This window comes from Pinus tabuliformis, chromosome 2_2 (genome assembly GCF_031772625.1).
Source record: "Pinus tabuliformis cultivar Carrire ecotype Pingquan chromosome 2_2, CPIR1, whole genome shotgun sequence".
Classification (NCBI taxonomy): domain Eukaryota; kingdom Viridiplantae; phylum Streptophyta; class Pinopsida; order Pinales; family Pinaceae; genus Pinus; species Pinus tabuliformis.
Window position 1 is genome coordinate 847,264,589 of NC_142300.1, and position 12,202 is coordinate 847,276,790.

Genomic DNA, 12,202 nt, shown 5'->3' on the forward strand with positions numbered 1-12,202 from the left:
TCCAAAGACGAGTCATATTTCCCACGCTATCGGCCCATAAATTAATGGCGGGTGTATATGCCCACCGTTCGATTTCGGCTTTAGCAAAATCAAACGGTGAGCATATACACCCGCGATTCATTTATGACCCGATAACATGGGATTTATTGACCGGCCCGAATGGCAGCAGCTATTTCAATAGCGTTAAAAAGCGTTGGGATTTGAGAGCAGGTCCTCATGAGTCTGACCACAGCGAGTTATTCTTACCTTAGCGGTTGCTTTGGTTTTTTTTGGAGTATATTTTTCTGATCAAGGTAAAAAAAATTTAGGACCATAAATCTGAATTATGTGATCTAAATAATTCAAACCTACAATACATAAACATTATGATTTGTTTTTCATGTAGCCCGTCTAGCTCAGTTGGTAGAGCGCAAGGCTCTTAACCTTGTGGTCGTGGGTTCGAGCCCCACGGTGGGCGTTTTATGTTTGGGTTTTACCTTGTTGTCAGTGGGTGCGTTTTATGTTTGAGTTTTACCTTGTTGTTTAGTGGGTTCCAGAATAAACACTAATTAAATGTATGGATGGTGGGCGCTTTGTGGTCGTGGGTCTGAGAATCAACATTTCATCTCATTATGTCAATAGCATTTACTCTAAATTTCATATTATATATAATTAGAATTATCAAGATTAATAATATTTACTCATTTCAAAAGAGTTATTATTTTAAATTTAATATTCTATATAATTAGAATTATCAATATTATTATTTTTTTAAAATTATATTTTTATTTTGTTGAGAGTTATATATATTTAGAATTATCAATATTATTATTTCTTAAAAGTATTTTATTTTAAAAATTATATTTTTATTTTGTTTAGAGTTTTGGATAAATAGTGACCCAGTGTTTTAAGACATTTTTTGATGTGAAATCTAACCAAACTTAAAAAAAATTTATAATCTTATATATATATAAATAATTAAGAAAAAAATATAATTTATATTAAAAGTATATAAATAATTAAGAAAAAAATATAATTTATATTAAAAAGTTTAAATAAATAAATATATATATATATATATATTGTGTTACACTAATTTACTTCAAAACACATACACATACAAATGGAAATTGGTAATAATTAATTTTTGTTGGGTGTGTGAATTAGAAATTTTGAATTTCATAATACACATAATTAAAATATTCAATAATATTAAATACAATCCTAAAATTATCAAATGCAATTCATTTTAATAGTATACACTAATTAAAATTATCTCAATATTAAATATAATTTATTTTCAATATTTTTTATATTAAAATTATCTCAATATTAAATATAATTTATTTTCAATATTTTTTTTATAAAAAATATAAAATAAAAGATATTCAATATTAGAGATGTAGTTTTGATTTTCATAATAGAAATTAATGAAAATTATGAATTGTAATAAATATAATTTTTTTTAATTGGAGAAAATCGTAATTTTATTTTGAAAATGGAAGATTTTTAATATTATAAATATATTTGTTTTTGGGTGCAATTTAATTCTCAATTGTTGTGATATGAATCATTGTGTAAACAGAGAGATCTAATGTTCAAATCCACTAGAGTAGCCCGATCTACATAGAGGAAGATAAGTCGCATGTCCCTAAGGTATGGTAGTAGCCGAAATCAGCCCCGTATTACACAAGTACGAAAAGGATAAGTCGTAAGTCTCAGAGATATAGTAGTAGACGAAATCGATCCCATATCACACAAATACAAAGACTAACAAATTGCTAACTTTTTATATTAAAAAAATCATAATATAACTAACATTTAAACATCATAAAATTTAATCTTTTAAAAAACCTCTCCCCTTATCTCTTAAAAAATAAAAAAGAAAACATAACTTACTATACTGTGATAAAAAGATTATATCACTTCTATATATAAAAAATTGTTAATAAATATCCTACACTATTAAAGACAATAAAAATACAAAATTCAAATAAATTCCAACCTAAAAAATTTGATGACATTATATTACATCTCTATATTCAATCTATTCCCAATGCCCTAATCAACCTCCAAACTTTCTTTAAAGAGTGAATATGTTGTAGTGTTTAATTCTATGAATAATTAATTGATAATAAGATAATAAGATATAGTGGTAAACACTGCTTCCATTCTATTTAATTTCTTAAATAAATATGTCACTAAGGAAACTTTCCATCCTTTATTAGTCCTTCAACTAATTGATAATTACAATTAAATTGCCCACTACTTGGAAATTAGTGATATCATGATTTCCCATGGTTTTGAGAAGGAACTTTAGAGTGATCAACTCTACAATTATTTGAACTAAACACAAGTATGCCTTGAATTTAATGAAATGGGTATAAAAAAGGAATAGCATACTCGTATCCACATCATAAAGGTAGGATACTTTCACTTGCTCCATTCAAACTAGCTTCATTGCCAAATTTTATCACTTGACATTGGACCAATGTATTACAACAACTTTCTTGATTTTTTGAAAACATTGAAAGAGGGAATGCATTTATCATTAATTTATAATAAACCAAATGTCATGAAGGGTCACCCATGATTATGTTTTGAGAGGTTTTAGTTTTTTAAACAATTTTTTAAAACATTTTTAAATAGTCCCCCTTTGCCATATTTCTCTACGACATGTGAATCCTTCTAATTCTATTTAAAGAAATTTTGGACCTATGTATTATAGCAACTTTCTTGACTTTTTGAAAACATGGAAAGAGGGAATGCATTTATTATTAAAAAGAGTTAAATTTCTAATAAACTAAATGTCATGAAAGGTCACCAATGATGATTATGTTTTGAGAGGTTAAAATGTACGAAGGGTCACCAATGATGATTATGTTTTGAGAGGTTTTAGTTTTTAGTTTTAGTTTTTTAATATTTTTAAATAGTTTTTCTTTGCTATATTTCTCTATGACATGTCAATCCTTTTAATTTTATCTAAATAAATTTTGTTAGATCAAATCAAATGTGCATATTGTGAATGCGGGATAAAGGGTGTTCATTCTAGTGTTTTATCTCACTACATTCCTCACATAATTTATGAGGATTTTTCTATGAAAATTATCCCAATCACAATCTTCAAGTTCACCTACTACAAATTATAATTTGAGAGTAAATTCAAGTCATTGAATCAACTTGGATGACTAAAATGCAATTTTAGCAACAAAAACATGCAATTTGAAGGAGGTTGTTAGATTCCAAGAGAGATTGCCTGAAATGACAAGCTCTAAGTGCCAATTATACAACATACTTTAGGTGTATTTCAACTATCACAACAACAATTTTTTTTTTTTTTTTTTTTTAATGTTTTCCAAGTAATTTATCTCGTGGAAAACCCCAAGGCACTTTCCCTTATTCCTAGGATGGCATTAAGGGTAAACCCTAGATTATGCACGACTCAAGGTCAAGGCTCAAAGCCATTAGAACAATATACTTGTTAAGAACATGGGATATCACTTGCAAGAATTGAACTAGGCGCAGAGGATAACAATCCTTCTCAGTGCCATCCAAGGTAAAATTTATTGAGATTCGTGTGTGTAAGCTATCTTCCTCCTCTCTTATTTATTAATTTTTGGAGTTTCGTATTTCAGTATAATACTTAGGTAGGTTAGAAGTTTGATGGTTTGCTAAATTAAAATATTGCTTTATTTCCTTTCATATCAACTTCATATGAAGGTTTTTCTTAAGGCGGTTAATACAAAATGAAGATTTTTGTTGTTTAATACAAGCTATCTCTTTAGGTTTTTCATACCGGTTGAGGACCTCATCCCTCCTCATAATTTTTTCTCAAAGCATTGGGTTTTTTATTGTTGAGTAAGCATTTGATAAATAGCCTTTCAACAACACAATGCACTAGTATGTGGTCTAGAACCTGCCCATTTCCCCAAGTTGAATAATAAATTTCTATGACAAACAATCGCTTAAATCATTTGTCATATGAAAAAGCATATTTTGCGAAACCATAGTTGTATCTCTTAGATATAAAAAAAACAATGTGTACATTAATTCATCAATCAAGATCGTCTATTGATATCAATCCACTACCTTGAAACTTCCATAATTCTAAAACTCCCTTAGACACCCCTATCACACCTCCAAAGAGACAAGGTGAAGATATATAAACAAATATGACTCCAGATGTTACTCCCATACTTCTAGTTCCAATTAAATATATTTATTTGAGAAAGGAGAATAAAAAACAAGAGTCAAATGCTTTGAACTAGACAAAATATCAAAGTAAAATAGATCTAGATGACAAAGCAATGTACTAAGTCTCTTGCAATGCTTTGTGAGGTAGGATGCTGGGTGGAGATTGCAAAAAGAAAGGAAAAACAACAAAAAACTGGGAAAGAGTGATATACCCCCTTAGGAGTAATGATCTTTCTCCATTTTTGTGAATCAATGAAGTTTGTATGTGGCTTATGCTAGGTAAGATGATGAAAAATTTCTTAAAGGATTTCCTCCATTTTTGTGAATTGATGAAGTTAATATGTGGCTTATGATGGGTAAGACGATGATAAACTTCTTAGACGTTGTTTTAGTGAAAAAGGTAGTATGAATCGATGTAAGGCATAATCTAAGAATATAAACCATTAACCAATTCTTCAACAATATTAGATGCAATAAATGTAATATGGGATGATTTTTGAAGTGACACATTAACTCTTGTTGTGAAGGTAAATCTCCTCTGCAGACAGAGGTGATCCCTCTGGCCCAATGAGTGGGTCTAGCAACAAACTAAACAAACTAACATACACTTTCCTAGTTTATGTTTAACAAATGAAGAGAGAAGGAGAAACCTACCTCACTCTGATGCTAATCGCTCAATCCTTTGGAGATGAATTTGAATCTTTCACTCCAGGCCTCGCTCCTTACTTGTTCTTCACATCCGAGTACCTACAAGGAAGATCAAAGAGCTATGAAAAATACAAGAGCATATATGAAATGCATCAAACATAAACTACTTAATAGATCAAGGAGTATTGAGCTAAAAGCATAAACATTTACACAATTATGGAAAGTGAACATCAGATGTATATATTTATAAGCTAAAAAGGGAAGCATACAACCTATGCCTTGACGTTGGAGACCTCCTTTTGGTGGATGTCCAAGTCCAAGCAAAGACTCTTCAATCACTCCTTCTCCAAGCTAGAATGGGTAGCATGTAAGGACAATCTTAGCATAGGGATACAATAGTCAATGACCAACCATTTGGGGATGGAAGGGAATGAATTTATAGGAAGGGAGAGGGAGTTAGGGATCCACAAAATAGGGAGGCCAGTCCACATATCAAGGGGAAAGCCCATGATGATAAGATCAAGAGGTCCAAATGGGAGAGCTAGACCATATCAACAACAACCAATATCCAACTCACTATTCTCGAAGGTTCTAGTGCACGAAGCTTCTCCTCTAGTTTTGGAAAACCTTCCAGAAGAGGTTCAAAATGGGTTTTCATATCAAAGCCCACGCTGGTAGTGCTAGGGTATAAGAGTGCAACCTGCCATCAACACCGTCATTCAACATGATGAAAAAGATATTGTGGATAATCCGGGCCATATTTTTCCAAAAAATGACCACAAAAGTTTAAAATTTAATGTAGCAAAACGTGTTGACCCTAAAATATAGGTTTTTAGTTAACCTTCTTCAGAATTGATTCACGGAAGTTTTCCTTTGATTATTTAGGGATGTTTTGGTTGTATATCACGATGGATATGCTGCACAATTGTCAATGTTGTGGAACTTCGGGATATGGAACATGAAGTGATTAGGAGGTGTGAAAAAATACTGTGTAACAGATGCCCCCTAAATCATGAAGGAAGAACAAGGAGTGATGATTGAGATGCTTTATAAGTCAGTGCAAGGACTAGAACAACACCGTCAGGAGACCTGTAAATCAAGCATATACATATACATATACATATCTGACATCTCTAATGATCATGCCTAATGATACATGAATAGGCATCAAATAATACATGAATCCACGGTATGGGCGCAACCATCCGAATAGAAGGGATCATGTATATGGATCCACGGTATGGCCACAACCATATAAATATAAAGGATCATGAATATGGACCCACAATATGGTCGCAGTTGTCCGCCTAGAGGAAACATGTGTACAATCATGAATAACTCATATCTCCACGCAACTTGGATTTTACCAGACATAATCCATGGTCTTGCGCTCCATCATGACTCGATTAATGTAAGAATTCTAACATGTGAATAGACGTGTTGAAGTCAAACAGGATAGAAAACCACCTGATTACCAGTCGATGATGTAAATCGTTAACAGGCACGAGAGAAACCACTAATAATGACAATGGATCTCAAGGTATAATCAACACAATCCATGAATGTGAATAATGAAGTTGAAGTCGAACACTCGTGGAATCATCCTATCGAAGGTTAATGATGTAAAATTGTCGTTGAATGTGAAGAATTTTCCATTGATGCATGCAAGCTCTAAGGTACTGGAAAGGAGTTTCTAGATCGTCTTCCTGGATAATGAGGCGAAGTTGATAGGAAGTGATCCATTGGAGGAGGGACATAATGAATCCCACATCATCGACACGAAATAAAATATGTAGTAGATTAGATAAGTGTGATCCAAGACTTTGGTAGAAAGTCAGACAACGTATAAGCGATAAAGAAATGTAGATATGGCTTGTATTGAACACATCAACGACACGACTCCAGAGTTTGGCAACATTTGACTCAACATAGGATCAATGGTCATGATGATGAAATGGTATAATCATATGAGAGGTAAAATGAATTTCCCAAACCCAGGAAGGAAAGTGACTAAGTGAGGATGTCTCAAACCCGACACGAGCAACAAATGAGTGTCATGTTCAAGAGTGACATGCTGCCTTTACAAAATACAAGAGATGACTGCTTTCACCTTTTTCCCCACCATTTTTGGCGAGTATCCCATATATTTTTTATCACTAGCTTGAAGGGGATAACATATGCTTGCCATATAAGTTCATTCTTTGGATGAATCCATCCTAGTAAGTTTTACAAGCCTTAGGAAGGAGAAACTCGGTCTCGTCATGGTGACAAGTCCTGCGTTGTTTATGTTTTATGAGTCTGACGAAGGTGAAACTCAACATATTTTTCATGTTTAGAGAGTTTGAAAAAGAAGCGAAAAATAAAAATCTAAAGGTCCCTTTTTCGTAAATCATCTCTTGAACTCGAAAAGGTAGAAAACAATATCCAAGAGAACCTCTTAGCCATGTTCGACTAAGGTATTTCTTTTTCATACAATATTCTATCTTAGTCTAGAAAAGGGTTAAACATATACTAGTAGATGTCATTTCATTTACTTTAACGAGTTCGAAATGAAAAGTACTTGACAATCTTTTCATTTTTTGAGAGTAAGAAAAGAGCTTAAAGATGACTCCAGGGGGTTTCTTTTTCGTTTATTTTTTACGAGTCCGAAAAAGTGATAAAATAAAACTCATTGAATCAGTCAAGATAAATCACCGTCACCAAGAATATATGACCTATTGTTGCACAGGAAAATGCACATTACCTGATTTCAAGGAAAAATATTAAAAAGTGAGTTAAATATGCCCTAATTTGGGAAAAATATTATTTAAAACTTATAAATAGGGCAAAAAGTAAATCATTTTTACCATTTTACCAATTTGAAATTCTGAGAGCATTTTACCTCATTTTACCTTTATTTTCAGGCAAGGATTACGATCAATCCTAGACACCATTCACTAAGCTGCTTGTTGCAGGTAAGCGATCTATACCTTCCTTTCATTTTGGTACTCATTTCATGCATTTTCATCCATAGATTAAACTGCAAGGAGGAATTGCAAAAATTTTATGTTGAGGGTGAGCAACGCGGGTTTTACCCATCAGACTCCCACTGCTCACGCTGTGGTCAATTAGGCCCTCACGCTGGCAGTGTGAGAAAATTCACACACTATTGCGCTAGTGCTGAGGTAAATTTTTGTGTGTGAAATCCTTCATGTTAAATGGTTTTTCTTGGATTTTGTCTCCATGGAAGCTCGTGAAATGTTTTTTTATTGATTTTTCATAGGAGAATCAGTCCAAAATGGTGGTTGAATGGAAAGAAAGAGGACATGAAGCTAAAGGCCATCAAGCTACTCAAGATAAATATTATGTTGATGCCCTAAAAGCATGTGGGTTGCTCAAGTTATTTAGAATTCCTAGAATCGGATCACAACCTGAGTTATTGCATCATCTGATTAGTTAGTGGGATGTGGATCACCAACTATTCATGATAGGGGATCAAGAACTCGAAATAGATGTCACCAAAATTTATTTCATTATCGGGTTGTCTAGAAAGGGATAACAGATCTAGTTGTCCGGTTCACGCATTGGAGGAGAGAGCATGGATATGCTGATTGCAAGGCATTGTCCAGGGACAAAAAAGACCCAAAGTGGGAAGATCAATATAAATACCATCACAAATCTCCCACTGTGAACAATCCTGCATACTATGGCCTAAATAGCTGGGGCTCAAGCGTTGCATGAGGCAACAAAATCTCATTTCTAGTATGCAATCAAGTGCTTGAATCCCATAGTTTTCAATTGGAGTGAGAGTTTGTCGGTTTGAATGAAGGGCCAACTTACCAAGTGCAAGTCAGAGAATCTGAAACAATTCAGTTTCAGATCCATTTTGGTGATGTTCTTCGTAGAACATGTGCCATTGTTTCATTATCAGTGGTTAGAAGTGGATGCACCAACGCCCAGAGATGCGTGATTACTGAGATGGCGTGAGTTGATGCCTCGTCATGGAGCTGGCTAGCATATGTCATTTCCTCTAGAATTTTTTGGATGGTTGCATCAAAAACTAATCATGGTTGATGATTGGGCATATGTAGGCATTGATTTCCGAGGAGATATAGATCTTCCACTTCCACCAGGGACACAATGGATCTATTAAGGTAAAAACTATTTTTGAAGTTTTTTTTTTGTATGTGTACTGAGATTTAACTTATGATGATTTGCATATGTGGGACCAGAGATACCTCTAGGGGTTTCTCCGATAGCCATCCAAGTGGCACGCTAGATTGAGGAGGCTCCTTATGAGGAGGGAGAAGATCCTATCGTTGAGGTAGAGCATAACCTAGAATATTTAACCAGGGGCATTCCAGTGTACACCTCGATAGATGAGGTGCCATTGTGGTACTAGAGGCACACTGTAGGGGTTTCCGCCAGACTGTTTCAGCTGTTTGTTCGTGTCATTAGTGCTATTTCGTGCTATCCTGAGCACCATGTGGGCGAATAACTAGCTCTATTTTACTTTCTGCAATAATGTAGGCTTATAAAGCCATGTGTCTTAGAACAATTTTTTTTTTAGTTTGATGTAGTAAACTTTTTTGCAAACACACACACACACACTCTTTCTCTCTCTACATATGTGTGTGTGTGTGTGTGTGTTTTTCTATTTACCATGTCTATTATGTGATGCTTTATGGTTTAAAAGTTTCACAAATGTCTATCTAACACATAGTTAGCCAATGCATCTGTTAATGTGTTCATGCGTCTTGGAATGTGATGATAAGTAATAAAATCAAAGTCTTGTTCCATGAGACAAACTCACAAATAAATTCTCAAAATTTGAGGGTTTCTAATTGAATATTGTCCACTAAGCTATAGTACAATGAACTGTGAATCAAGTTTGACGATTAACTCTGTAATTCCAAGAGCGATAGCTTTTGATAAAAGCTCGATGACCGCACTATATTCGACAATGTTATTAGTCATACAACCTAAACATATACCTTGTAAATTCACTAAATTGCCATTATGGTCATAGATTTCCCATGCAGCAGAAGATAGATTCCGTGTACTGTGACAAGAACCATCAACAAAATCGACGTAACAGTTGGATGACATCTACAAACCAAGTAGAACACGAGGTAAGCAGAGGAAAATGTTTGCAAAAGAAAACTAACACACCAAAACCACACTGCACACTAATGAAAACACACTAATATACAAAAGTATTTACACGGAAAATCACACATAGCACTTCTTTAGGTAAATCTTGTTTCGGGGCTCAACCAAAGAATTTCCTTCATAATCTACTAACTCATAGGAAACTTTTTGTAAAACTCGTTTAAAAATGTCATGCCCATGCCACATTGGTTCGAATTTCCCAGCTCCCATTTTTTATTGGCTTGATCATATAGCAAGACCAAGACACCCTCAGCAAAAACGCAGGGAGAAACAGTTCTACTGTATTGAGCCTTAACTCATTTCTTTCGGGCTTGAACTAACGCTGCAAGACGACGAGTTTCATCGAGCCTTTTGAGGTAAAGTAAACGTTCCTCCTTAGGTGAAGTACCAGGGAGTAATTTGACAACTAATTTCAGTGAAGGAATTTCACACTCAATTAGAAGAGTTGCCTCCAGAACATACACCAGCTGAAAGCGTGTGAATCCAGTGGAAGTCTTAGTTGCGGTTCGGTAAGCCCAAAGAGATAAAAATTGCATAAGATGACAATTTGATTTATGCATCCCAATGGTGCAGTGAAGCATGGTAACCAAGACTTTGTTAATTTCATCAACTTGGCCATTGACCCATGGATAATAAGGAGTTGAGTTGTGACGCAAACCCAACTGAGCAGTGAGCTCTGCCTTCATGTAATTTCGGAAATGAGATCCATGATTAGTAACGATGGCTTGAGGGACACCAAATCGAGCTATGACATGGTTGAAAATAAATTGAGCAACAATTTTACCACCAACATCATGTGTGGGCATCGCCTCAGCCCATTTAGTGAAATAATCAATGATGACGATGATATAACCATGCCCCTCAGCCGAGTGAAGGTTACATGTCATGAAATCAATATCCCATTTAGCAAAGGGGCCGACGGTAACAACTGGGTATAGGGGTGTGGGTGGGGCACACTATTTGCTATTGTAAATATGGCAGGTATGACATTTTTGGATTGCTAAAATGCAATCTTTAAAGATCAAAGGCCATAAATAATTGGCATGAAGGATTTTATGAGTAGTAGCATATCCTGACATATGACCACTACAAGCCCTAGAGTGATAGTCATTTAGGACTCTCTTAGTTTCTTCAAGTGTCGAACATTTACGAAGGATATAATCGACACTAACATGGTATAAAGTATCGCCAGTTATTCGATAGGGTTGAGACTGATGTCGAATGCGACGATGTTCAGAATTGAACAACTCTAATCGAAAAGTTTGGGTTTGGAGATAAACAATAATATCCCCATTCCATGGTACTGGTGAAAGATGATGATGATGGAAACAAACACGTGATCTACTACTTAAGACGAAATCTTATTGACATTGAGACTCGATATGACCATGTCGAGAAACTAGTTTTAGTAGCTGTTCACGCTATTCAACGCTTTCGATACTACCCCCAGCTGAGTCACCGTTTTTTGTGAAGGTAAATCCCCTCTGCAGATAGAGGTGATCCATCTAGCCCAATGAGTGAGTCTAGAAACAAACTAAACAAACTAACATACATTTTCCTAGTTTATGTTTAGCAAATGCAAAGAGAAGGAGAAACCTACCTCACTCTGATGCTAATTGCTAAATCCTTTGGAGATGAATTTGAATCTTCCACTCTAGGCCTCACTCCTTACTTGTTCTTCATGTCTGAGCACCTGCAAGGTAGATAAAAGAGCTATGCAAAATACAAGAGCATATATGGCATACATCAAACATAAACTACTTAATAGATCAAGGAGTATTAAGCTAAAAACGTAAACATTTACACAATTATGGAAAGTGAACATTAGATGTATATATTTATAAACTAAAAAGGGAAGCATACAACCTATGCCTTGATGTTGGAGACCTCCTTTTGGTGGATTTCTAAGTCTAAGAAAAGACTCTTCATAGACTCCTTATCCAAGCTAGAATGGGTAGCATGTAAGCATAATCTTAGCATAGGGATGCAACAATCAATGACAAACCATTTGGGGATGGAAGGGAGTGAATTTATAAGAAGGGAGAGGGAGTTGGGGATCTACAAAGGAGGGAGGAAGCTCCACATCTCAAGGGGAAAGCCCACGATGATAAGATCAAGAGGTCCAAATGGGAGATCTCGACCATGGAACAACAACCAATATCCAACTCGCTATTCTCGAAGGTTCTAGAGCACAAAGCTTCTCCTCCAGTTTGGGAAAACTTGCCAGAAG

General features: G+C 34.7%; 1 non-coding gene across 1 annotated transcript; it reads left to right on the plus strand.

Annotated features, from left to right (window-relative positions):
• The first annotated feature begins 384 nt into the window (after positions 1-384).
• TRNAK-CUU (transfer RNA lysine (anticodon CUU)) lies at positions 385-457 on the plus strand. Its single transcript has one exon. It is a non-coding gene; the product is annotated as a tRNA-Lys (tRNA).
• The last annotated feature ends 11,745 nt before the right edge of the window (positions 458-12,202 follow it).